This window comes from Coptis chinensis, chromosome 6 (assembly GCF_015680905.1).
Source record: "Coptis chinensis isolate HL-2020 chromosome 6, ASM1568090v1, whole genome shotgun sequence".
In the NCBI taxonomy this organism is placed as follows: Eukaryota; Viridiplantae; Streptophyta; class Magnoliopsida; order Ranunculales; family Ranunculaceae; genus Coptis; species Coptis chinensis.
This window is the reverse complement of record NC_141461.1, coordinates 46,691,256-46,702,415: the sequence shown is the minus strand read 5'-3', so window position 1 is coordinate 46,702,415 and position 11,160 is coordinate 46,691,256.

The window sequence follows — 11,160 nt, the reverse complement described above, 5'->3', positions numbered from 1 at the left end:
AAGTTCATCTAGATAATCATCTGTAACACTTTTGCTTCTTCTATTTTTGTTGTTGTCTTCTTCTTAACCATGCTTCATCTCGATACATGTCGGATGATAAAGAATGTTGTTTGTATAAAGGTGGTTGAGCACGTTAAGATTCAGACATGGGTTTGAAGTAAACTTCGAACCCGAACCCGTTAAGGGGTTCGCGAGTTTTCGAATGCAATGCCTTAGCTGCTCTCTCTTTTCTTTCTCTAAAAAATCGTTGTTTCCAAGAAGGGAAGAAGAAAGGTATTTAAAGGAGGGAGGGGTGTTTTCGAGAATTAGGGTTTATTTTGCGCTTCCTACATTGTGAAAACTGAAATGTAATGTTTTTTTTGGAACTTTTGTACTTAAATCATACAAAAATGGGGTTTATTCAACAATTTTGAGTATATATGCAGATATGCCACTGTTTCCAGATGCAAGGATTGCAAGCTCACAAGCTACGAGTCTCGAGCTCAAGCTTCACTCGAGCTCGTTTTGTAAAACGAGTCGAGCCGAGTTGAGCTCGAGCTAATTGTAATTCAAAACTAGTCGAGTTTGACCACAAAGTAGAGCTCGACCTTGAGTTTGAGCTCAGCTTGAACTCGACTCGAAAACTCACGAGCCAAATCTGAGCATGCCAATACTCGGCTTGCTCGACTCGATGACCACCCCTAACTAAGTGACACAATATATAGCCAAACTGAAACTTTTGGACAATGCATGAGCAATTATAGTAGTACGACACTAATTAAAGCTCATCTTACATGAGAACCGGATGGCGGGAGATGAGATAGAGGAACACTATCCGATGGATGATTGATGCACATTTATAAAGCAAAAGAAGAAATAAGACAATGAAATATACATAAGGAACGGTGTAGAAAAATAATTAATTTTGCAAGGGGGATAATAGAAAACTTCGGGATGGCTATATTCTTAAAGAAAAACCGTAATAGGTATTTACGGTTAATTATATTTGACTTCGGGGGTGGCTATAACGGGTAACCGAAGGATATAGCCATCCTGAGTCTAATATACTTTACCAGAAATACCTGTTACTGGGATCTTCTAAGAACGGCTAACTTATTGTTAAATTATAAGAAGATACTAGTTACAAGTTTTTCTGGTAAATGATATATTACTCAGGATCTCTTCACTATATTCTTAAGAAATTACCTGTAATTACTGGTATCTTCTAATAATTCATTCTGAATGTCCAATACCTATTAAAATTGGCATGCTAAGGTAATCCTTTGGGAAATTTTGAGTGGAGATCTACTTTCATTTACCCTTTTGTAGGCTTCACCAATGATCACATTGCGAGAGGAGTAGCCTGAACCCTTGTTGTTAAAAAACGTCTTCATCTTTTCAAACCAAGCCTTTGTAGCATAATCACCAACGAGTTATCGTAGTTTGGATTGTTCGAAGCCAAAACTCGTTGGTGATTACGTTGGAAAGGGTTGGTTTGAGAAGATGATGATGTTTTTTATCAGGTATGGGTTCAAGCTATTCCTCTCATGATTCCATGCATTTTATAGGTATTTACGGTAAATGATAATAGAAAACTTCGGGATGGCTATATTCTTAAGAAGAAACCCGATGGGATTGTATTTACGGTTAATTATATTTGACTTCGGGGTGGCTATATTCTCGAAAGTTACGGATATAGCCATCCCGAAGTCTAATATACTTTACCGAAAATACTTTGTTTTGATCTCTTCTAAGAACGGCTAACTTATTGTTAAATTATAAGAAGATACTAGTTACAAGTATTTTTGGTAAAGGATATATCACTCAGGATCTCCTGACTATATTCTTATGAAGTTACCTGTAATTACTGGTATCTTCTAATAATTTATTCTGAATGTCTAATACCTGTTAAAATTGGCATGCTAAGGTAATCCTTTGGGCAATTTCGAGTAGAGATCTACTTTCATTTACCCTTTTGTAGGCTTCACCAATGATCACATTGCGAGAGGAGTAGCCTGAACCCTTGTTGTTAAAAAACTGTCTTCATCTTTTCAAACCAAGCCTTTGTAGCATAACCACCAACGAGTTATCGTAGTTTGGATTGTTCGAAGCCAAAACTCGTTGGTGATTACATTGGACAGGTTTGGTTTTAGAAGATGATGATGTTTTTTATCAGGTATGGGTTCAGGCTATTCCTCTCGCAGTGTGATATGCATTTTATAGGTATTTCTGGTAAAGGATAATAGAAAACTCAGGATGGCTATATTCTTAAGAAGAAACCAGTAACAGGTATTTCTGGTTAATTATATTTGACTCATGGTGACTATATTCTCAGAAGTTACTTGTAATAGGTAACTTCTAAAGGATATAGCCATCCTGAGTCTAATATACTTTACCAGAAATACCTGTTGCTGGGATCTTCTAAGAACGGCTAACTTATTGTTAAATTATAAGAAAATACTAGTTATAGGTATTTCTGGTAAAGGATATATTACTCAGGATCTCTTGACTATATTCTTAAGAAGTTACTTGTAATTACTGGTATTTTCTAATAATTTATTCTGAATGTCCAATACCTGTTAAAATTGGCATGCTAAGGTAATCCTTTGGGCAATTTCGAATAGAGATCTACTTTCATTTACCTTTTTGTAGGCTTCACCAATGATCACATTGCGAGAGGAGTAGCCTGAACCCTAGCTGTTAAAAAACCTCTTCATCTTTTCAAACCAAGCCTTTGTAGCGTAATCACCAACGAGTTATTGTAGTTTGGATTGTTGAAGCCAAAACTTCGTTGGTGATTACGTTCAAAACTTAGTTTGAAAGATGATGATGTTTTTTATCGGTATGGGTTCAGGCTATTCCTCTCGCAATGTGATATGCATGTTCCAGGTATTTCTGGTAAAGGATAATAGAAAACTCAGGATGACTATATTCTTAAGAAGAAACCAGTAACAGGTATTTCTGGTTAATTATATTAGACTCAGGATATAGCCATCTTGAGTCTAATATACTTTACCAGAAATACCTGTTGCTGGGATCTTCTAAGAACGGCTAACTTATTGTTAAATTATAAGAAGATACTTGTTACAGGTATTTTTGGTAAAAGATATATTACTCAGGATGACTATATTCTTAAGAATTTACCTGTAATTACTAATATCTTCTAATAATTTATTCTGAATTTCCAATAACTGTTAAAACTGGTATGCTAACAATTGGTGTACCATTTGGATGAATGAAGGGAAAGTTATTGCTTTGACAAGTTGCCTAGAAAATCTAGAAAGAGGAATAATTCTTGAAATGAATTAAGAGATACGTAAGGCTTGATTCCAAACCTTAAAGGATTTGGATACGGTCTCTTATTAGGAATATTTTAAAATATGTGTATTATAAAAAAGAGGATAAAAAAATTCTCTTAGGCTGAGTCCAATGGTGCATCCACCCTCTATCTCCAAGATTTGCACATAAAAATTTACACAGTGCAAGCAATGGCACAATTTGTTCGGACGGATACCAACAGGAGCCTAGAGAGCCTACTAGACATGGATAAGTCGGTTATTTCCAAGCAGCCAAACACTCAAGTACATGGTACAAACAAAGCGGTCAGGGGTCAAGGCCTTGAATTTGAGAGAAGAGGAACCCCATGAGAGAGAGAAAGAGAGTACTAGGAGGGAGGGAAATTGTAATGTAAGTTTGGACTTCGGAGAAAAAAGGAGCGAGTAATGAGAAAACCCTTCGTAAGAGTATATTTAGTATTTCGAAATTTCGGTTTTTAAGTAAAGTTTGGAAACAGACGTCCGTCTAAGAAAGTCTGATATATATATATATATATATATATATATATATATATATATATATATATATATATATATATATATATATTTTTTAGAAACTCGTATTGTCTTGGTTAACAATATTTAAAAATATATATATATATATATATATATATATATATATATATATATATATATATTTTTTTAGAGAAACTTCGTATTGTCTTGGTTAACAATCTTTTGAAAAATGCATCAAAGCTTTGAGGTCGACGGGTTTGTACTGTTGTTTCTTGTGTAGAAGCGGTATATGGATTCTAAATCTTATTTTGTACTTGTACTACTAACTCGTGTGGGTAATTTATAGTGTCCTCAATGTACAAAGAAGTGTGGAGTGAAAGATATTATTAAATGGTACGTATCACAAATAAGCTTGTTATAAAAAAATTATATGCTCATTATAAGCTTGTTTTATTTCATTGTTTCATTGTTTCAATTACTAAAACAAATTATTTTCCTTACTCGTCAAGTCGATTTTGACTCGGCCAATTAGTTGATAATTTAGTTGGGACAATATATTTAAGGGGTTTTTTAACTTAACCCCCCACGAATGTACCCCCTTTTTGCGATAACCCCCCATTTTGAAAATCATTACTGATTGCCCCCCATTTCGTCTGTTTTGTAAGTACCGTCGGGTTGATATTTTTCATATTGGCCATTTTACCCCTATTATAAAGCGGGAATATTTTGGGTTAATTTTGAGAGAGAGAAAAAACCCACAATACAAACTTTAATTTTGAGAGGTAGCCTCAAATTGTAAAATGTCAACAACACCATCACCCGGAGCTTCACTAGCTCCAACAACACCACCATCACCACCAGCCCCATCTCCCAATACAACCTCCTCACCACCAGCTACAACACCACCCTCTGCCTCTCCACCGCCACCTACGGCAGCACCACCGCCCACACCTCTTGCCACCTCCCCACCACCTCTTACAATGCCTGCAGGCTCTTTGCCGCCTTCGGTGACACCGACACCAACCACGACCATGCCTTCACAATCTCTATATACTGCCACCTCCTAGAAATACAAGCAGTCAACCATCACCTCCCACGTCGGTTTTTGGAAAACCACCACCCTCGCCGCCATCGCCATTGTCGGGGATATCACCACCATCTCCGTCTTCGAATGGGATATCGATTGGAACGGTGGTTGGGATTGCTATTGGTGGAGTAGTAGTGTTTGTTGTATTGAGTTTGTTGTTTGTTTGTTGTAAGAAGAAGAGAAGAAGAGATAATGGACCATTGGATTATTATGGTGGTGCTCCTCCTCCTGGACCTAAATGATGGATTTTTTTTTTTAGATAGTTTGGGTCTTGATTGCTTTTGATTTTACTTCCTTTGATATGTTAAGTTAATAGTGAATTCACAAACTTTAACATAAATTTGTGTTTCAAGCTTCATTAACTTCTGATTTTTTTTTTTCTAATTTTCTGATTTTTTGAGAAGGTTGGTTAATGGTCAAAGACGTATGTTAAAAATGGGGGGTTTTAACAAATTTTAAATAGGGGTAAAATGGCCAATATGAAAAATATCAACTGACGGTACTCACAAAACAGATAAAATGGGGGGTTATCGCAAAATGGGGGTACATCCGTGGGGGGTTAAGTAAAAAAACCCCTATATAACAGTTGCCTTGGTCCTGGGCAATCTATTTAATGTTTGTTTGGATGATTAATACCCAAATATACCAGTTCAATGGGGGATCGAGACTTGAAATCTGCTTTGGTTAATGATGAATTGGAGAGAGATAAAAATGAGATATTAATGGGTCATCACCTGATCCTTATGGATACGGTATTCGCCAAAGTCTTAAGATCTTTTTGTGGGAGTTCACGTATAGGTTTGAGAATGGGCGAGGGCTAGATTTTCAGAGGAGAGTCTTCCGTCATTTGAGAAGGTTGTGCAGGCCTTCTCTGTCCATAAGAACTAAGAAGCACAGATTTGTGCATGGTAAGTCCTTTCCTGATTCTTGTTTCTTACTTGGTTGTACCACCAAGAATAATATCCATACCAGAGATATCTTTTTTGGGAGGAGAAAACTGATTGCGAGCTTTAGGCCTTTGTGTATGTCGAATGGGGAGTGTGCCAGTCACTCTCATTCAATCTCCATTTTCTTGGCATATTTGGTGTCATTTTGCTCTCTGTTTGAGATTTATTTGGACGTCCTTGGATTGGTGAAGGAGTTATAGTTTCTTGCTTGGTTCCAGCGAATACTTTCTTTAGAGGGGCACTAGTTTATGAAGCATTGCCATTTTCGGCCATGTTGTGTCGAGAAGACAATTAGAGCTCTCATTACATTTTGAGGGAAGGGCAATGTCATATGAGAAGACTATTAGAGCTCTGTCAGGTCATTTTGAGGGAAGGGCAATGTCATATGAGAAAACGATTAGAGCTCTGTCATTGCATTTTAAGGAAACAACTAAGTCATATGAGAAGACGATTAGAGCTCTGTCATTGCATTTTGAGGGAACGACTAAGTCATATGAGAAGATAATTAGAGAGCTGTCAATGCATTTTGAGGGTAGATATGTTGTGTCCACGCCGTACTTATGCAACACAGGTTGAGAGAGATATCCGTTTTTACTATTTTTTTTTTTGGATATCTTTGATATATAGCTTGAAGTATTGTACCTTCTGGGCGTATTTTGCTATTTGTGTGGTCTGTCTTGTTGATGTCTTACTTTTGTGTTTCATGTGTCTGTTTTGTACTGTACGATATCTCATCCTCATTGATATATAGAGTAGCTACTACTCCTTTAATCAAACCGAAAAATAGAAAAATTGAGTAAAAAGGACTTACAGTAACGTTTTCTTCCCATTGGTCTACTCTTGCATAATTTTTCAGACTAGAGATGTGGAGAGTACTCTAGATTGAGGGAAGTAAGAAATCCAAATTATGGACCTAAAATGCATCCAAAGTAGCCCCAACTCCCATGAAGTCATGACTGTCTTGATCGCGGTAAATAATAAAAGAATAGTCAGAAGATGAGTATTTGCCTTCTCTCATCGGCAGTTTATATAACAGAAGAATTATGAAACCATTAATAACTCTCAGATCGTGTACATTTTGATCTTGCAACATATCTTTTCTCACATAATAAGTATGATAATTATTTTTGATGCTCTATCTTTGTGGGTGTGTGTATGCGTCTAGTCCTCTATCAATACCTTTCTTTGTCAATTGTCACATTTTTTCTTATTATATGTTAGTCTGTAACTGATATGGTTTTGCAAATATGTATTTATTGCAGGTCTCATTCTTCATTAGGATTATCCTAATATTTGTAGCGTGGGTATATTCTGAGTATTTGGAATACAAGAAGAACTATCCTAAACTGTGAGCTGCGTAACCTTTTAACTGTGTAGATTACTTTTACTCTCTCCCTATACAACATGCAAAATGCATCGACTAACACCTATATTCTATTCAATTTAATGTGAAACTTACTAAGAAGTATTTTAGAAGCTGCCATGCTCTCGTTGCTTGTGTTATGTGATGTCTTTATTCATTTTCAAATTGGGGCTGCGTTTTGCTGATCAGCTGCAGAAATCATCTGCGCAAACTCTGTTAAATTATGTTGCAACTATTAAATGTTCAATTAATAAGAACATTCAACTCCTTTGCCTAAGATTGTTTTCGATGTGTGATTTCGATATGTGATTTGGCCATTACTTTCCCTTCATTAATTTTAACTACCTTATCATAAGATATTCAATCCATGTAACGTGCAATTTGTTTAATCTCTTATCTCTTGTATGAACTGTTCTAGTTTAATTATTTCGGCTCTAACTTTTTTCTACTAATGTACTTCTTACTACACCCTACAAAGATGGACAAATGGACTACAAATTATGCAAAGCATTTATACTTACAAGATGATCATATATCATCTTTGCTCATGGACGGAGAGGTAACTAGCAATCTTCAACTATTTATTAATTTTAAGTTTTTAGTTTGCTTCTATTAATTAACATTCAATAAATTGTCTAAATGAGTAACAGGTTCGACCAGTGGTCCGTATACATGAGCACAATCAAAAGGTAAATGACTGGATATTATCTAAAGCCCAAAAGAAAATGGTCGCGGGTTTGGGCTTCAAGCACTTGAAAAAAATAGACCAGTTCCATGGGGACCGGGACTTGATATCTGCTTTGGTTGACCGTTGGCGATCAGAGACTAATTCATTCCACTTTCCAACTTTTGAAGCAACAATTACACTAGAGGATGTTGCCTATATTCTAGGCTTAAATGTAATTGGGAAACCAATTGTGGGCAACTCAAAATTGGACGCTCATGAAGCATGTAAGAAATATTTGGGCCTAAGTCCTCCAGAGTCAGAGGTAAGAGGGAAATCAGTGAAATTATGATGGCTGCAAACTACCTTCGAACGCCGACGAGCAGGTGTGAGCGAAGCACAACGTGTGATTGCGTTTGTGTTATCCCTCATTGGAAGCACAGTTTTTTCAGAGCCAGGAGGTTAGCATGTGCATATGAAGTATCTACCATTCCTGGCCGATACGGAGAATTGTGCCTCGTATGCTTGGGGTACTGCTGTGCTTGCATTCCTATTCAGGTCACTCATGCGGGCATCAGTTCATCGTAAAGAAAATAACAAAGGCCGCAAAAGTGACTGTAATTTTGTTTTGAACGTTTATGGCTCTTCAACTCTACTGTTGGTAAGTGTTGTAACACTGTAGCTTCAAATTATTTTATAGATTGTTCTTTATTAATTAACTATGTATTGGATTGTAATTGTGGATGTTTGCTTCTAGGCATGGTTTTACGAAAGGATTCGTATGTGTCAACCAAGGTGTCCTACTTTTGTTAAATTCCCAGCTGCTTGCCGATGGAAACACGTCAAATATAGACCTTTAAAGCTCACATATGAGCATCTAAGTGCAAAGATGGACACGCTACGTGCGGATAAGGTTAGTCGTGCAATGGTTGTCTTAAGTAGATATTTAGGTATTAGCGATATGCATTTATACTTGATATCTGTCATGCATAAACAAATTAGCCACGTCGTAAAAAACCAATGCAATTAGGTTGTTTGGAGCTGATCACTACTTATTTATGTGTGAATGTGAATGCCAAATAAGTGTATATGCTAATCTTGGTATGATGTTTGCTATTTTAGATAATATGGCAGCCACGGGATGCTTGGGTGAATGCTCCCCAGTTTGCTTTGAACGCTTCATATACGAAGCCCATATCGACATGGCTTATACACTTCGACATTGTAGAGAGGTATATGCCAGAAAGATGCATGAGGCAGTTTGGGCGGAAGCAACACATACCGGATCCACCTACTAGGTGGAAAGATGATCCTAAATCTCGGAAGCCGTCCAAAGAAATATGCGCAGACTGGGAAATCTGGTGTACGTCTGACTATACTAGGGAGGAACAAGTAGAGTTCACCGAGGCAAGTCATGCAGCTTACTTGGAGTGGTATAGGAGCCACAGTGTCACGCAGATTTGACCCTTGCACCCTCACCAGGCATTGCTGAGGGAAAAGTTGACTGAAGAGGTTAATATGTTATGAATTCATTCCGTGTGTTTACTATGTTTTTGTTTAGAATGACGTTTGCTTCGAATGCATGTTCTTAACGACATTTGGTTAGAATGCATGCTTTTAGAAAGTAGCTTGATTATTATATGATGAGATTTCCCTTAAAACTTCTTCTTGCTAGTAACTTCAACTTTTGTTATGTGGATAGTTATCCATGTATATCTTGTGAAGCTAAAACTGCATTTGTTTTTGTGTTTTGGTGCAGAGGAAACGCTCTTTCTGCCTTGCTCAATTGCTTGTGCCTTTCTTCGAGAGTATCACTGAGCAAGTAATCCCAGAAGATTTGCTCGCCGTGCATTCAGAAATAGTAAGAGTTGGTGAAGCCGGGAGTGATGCTGATGTAAGTGAAGATATGCATTGTGATGAGAGTGCGAGTGGTGTTCGTGAAGGCTCCAATGACATGAGTAGTGAGTCCGATCTTTTTGGCACCAACTTATGAAAGTGAAGACAAAGATCTCTGATGACATAGAAGTCGGTGAACAAGGTGAGCGGATCAATGTAGTAAACGAACCAGTCAATGTCCCATCTCCAGTCAATGTGCGGTTGTTAGATGAAAATATGCCGCTGACTACAACACTGCCTACTTCTCATGGTGGTAAGTTTAGGTTGTGATGTACAGTATTATCGAATTAATGATGTACTCTTTAGTGTAAATGAATAAACACATATTTGAACTGATGTGTAGAGAATGTTGAAGGAGGCATTGCTAGTGGTCGTCCCCAAGTCGAGCCAGAAATACGTAATGGTAACCTGGAATTGTCTAAATACATATTGGCATCAAAGAATTGAATTCCCAAAGTAATAATTATCATTGATGCTTACGGGTTGGAATTTGCGACAATTGGTTATGCAACTAATTCTTCGAGTCCGGTTGACAACATTATCACCTCAATGCATGCAAAATGTGGTATGCAAGACATGCGTGAAGGTAAACATGTTTTCAACCTCATTTATTAATGATGCAGTTTTTTTTAAAAAAAAAAAATAAGGTTTAGTACACCCCAACTTGTATCAACTTAACTTAATTAAAGAAGTGGATAAAGGTCCTGACTTTTGCAAGTTTGTATTAGTAGGTAGACTAGACTTCCAAAAGATCAAAATTTAAATGGTTCATCAATAAGGTTTTATAGGCACCCAAAAGATAATGTTTGGACTGGAATGTATACGTAGTTTCTTCACCAAACAGGTTTTCGATATTTTCATTTTCATTACATGTGATGTGCATGTTTTGTAGAGGATTATGTAGTTTCTACAGTCTCATGATCACCTAATCTGGGCTCTATTAAAAATTCGAAACTTGGTTGTGTGCATAATAACTCCATTGAAAATGAGTTTGGAAAAATAACACAGGGCGTGTTGGATGCGGTTTCTCATGACATGGGAACACCTTTGAGGCTTTTACATGTTATCCAAGGTTGGTGCTATGCCGAAGTTAAGAATCCACTAAAAGTAACCGAGAACAAGTATTGAGCAATGTGTTTCCCGCGTTTTATTATATTATAAAGTAATGTATGTGTATAATAATTAAAATCAATAAACAATTACAATCATAATTATGAAAAGACAATTTCACTAGAGGTTAATGGAGATGCTCTTGGCGAGGAGTTCAGGGGTTATGTGTTCAAAATCATGGGAGAGTGTGACAAATAGGGTTTTCCAATGAAGTAGGCTGTCGTCACTCTTCACTCCTTGGCCCTGGCCGTGTTTGCCTTTTGCAACACAGAGGCACTCCCTACTTCTGTGGACACGGAAGGCGCACTGGAGAGAGGAGAAGG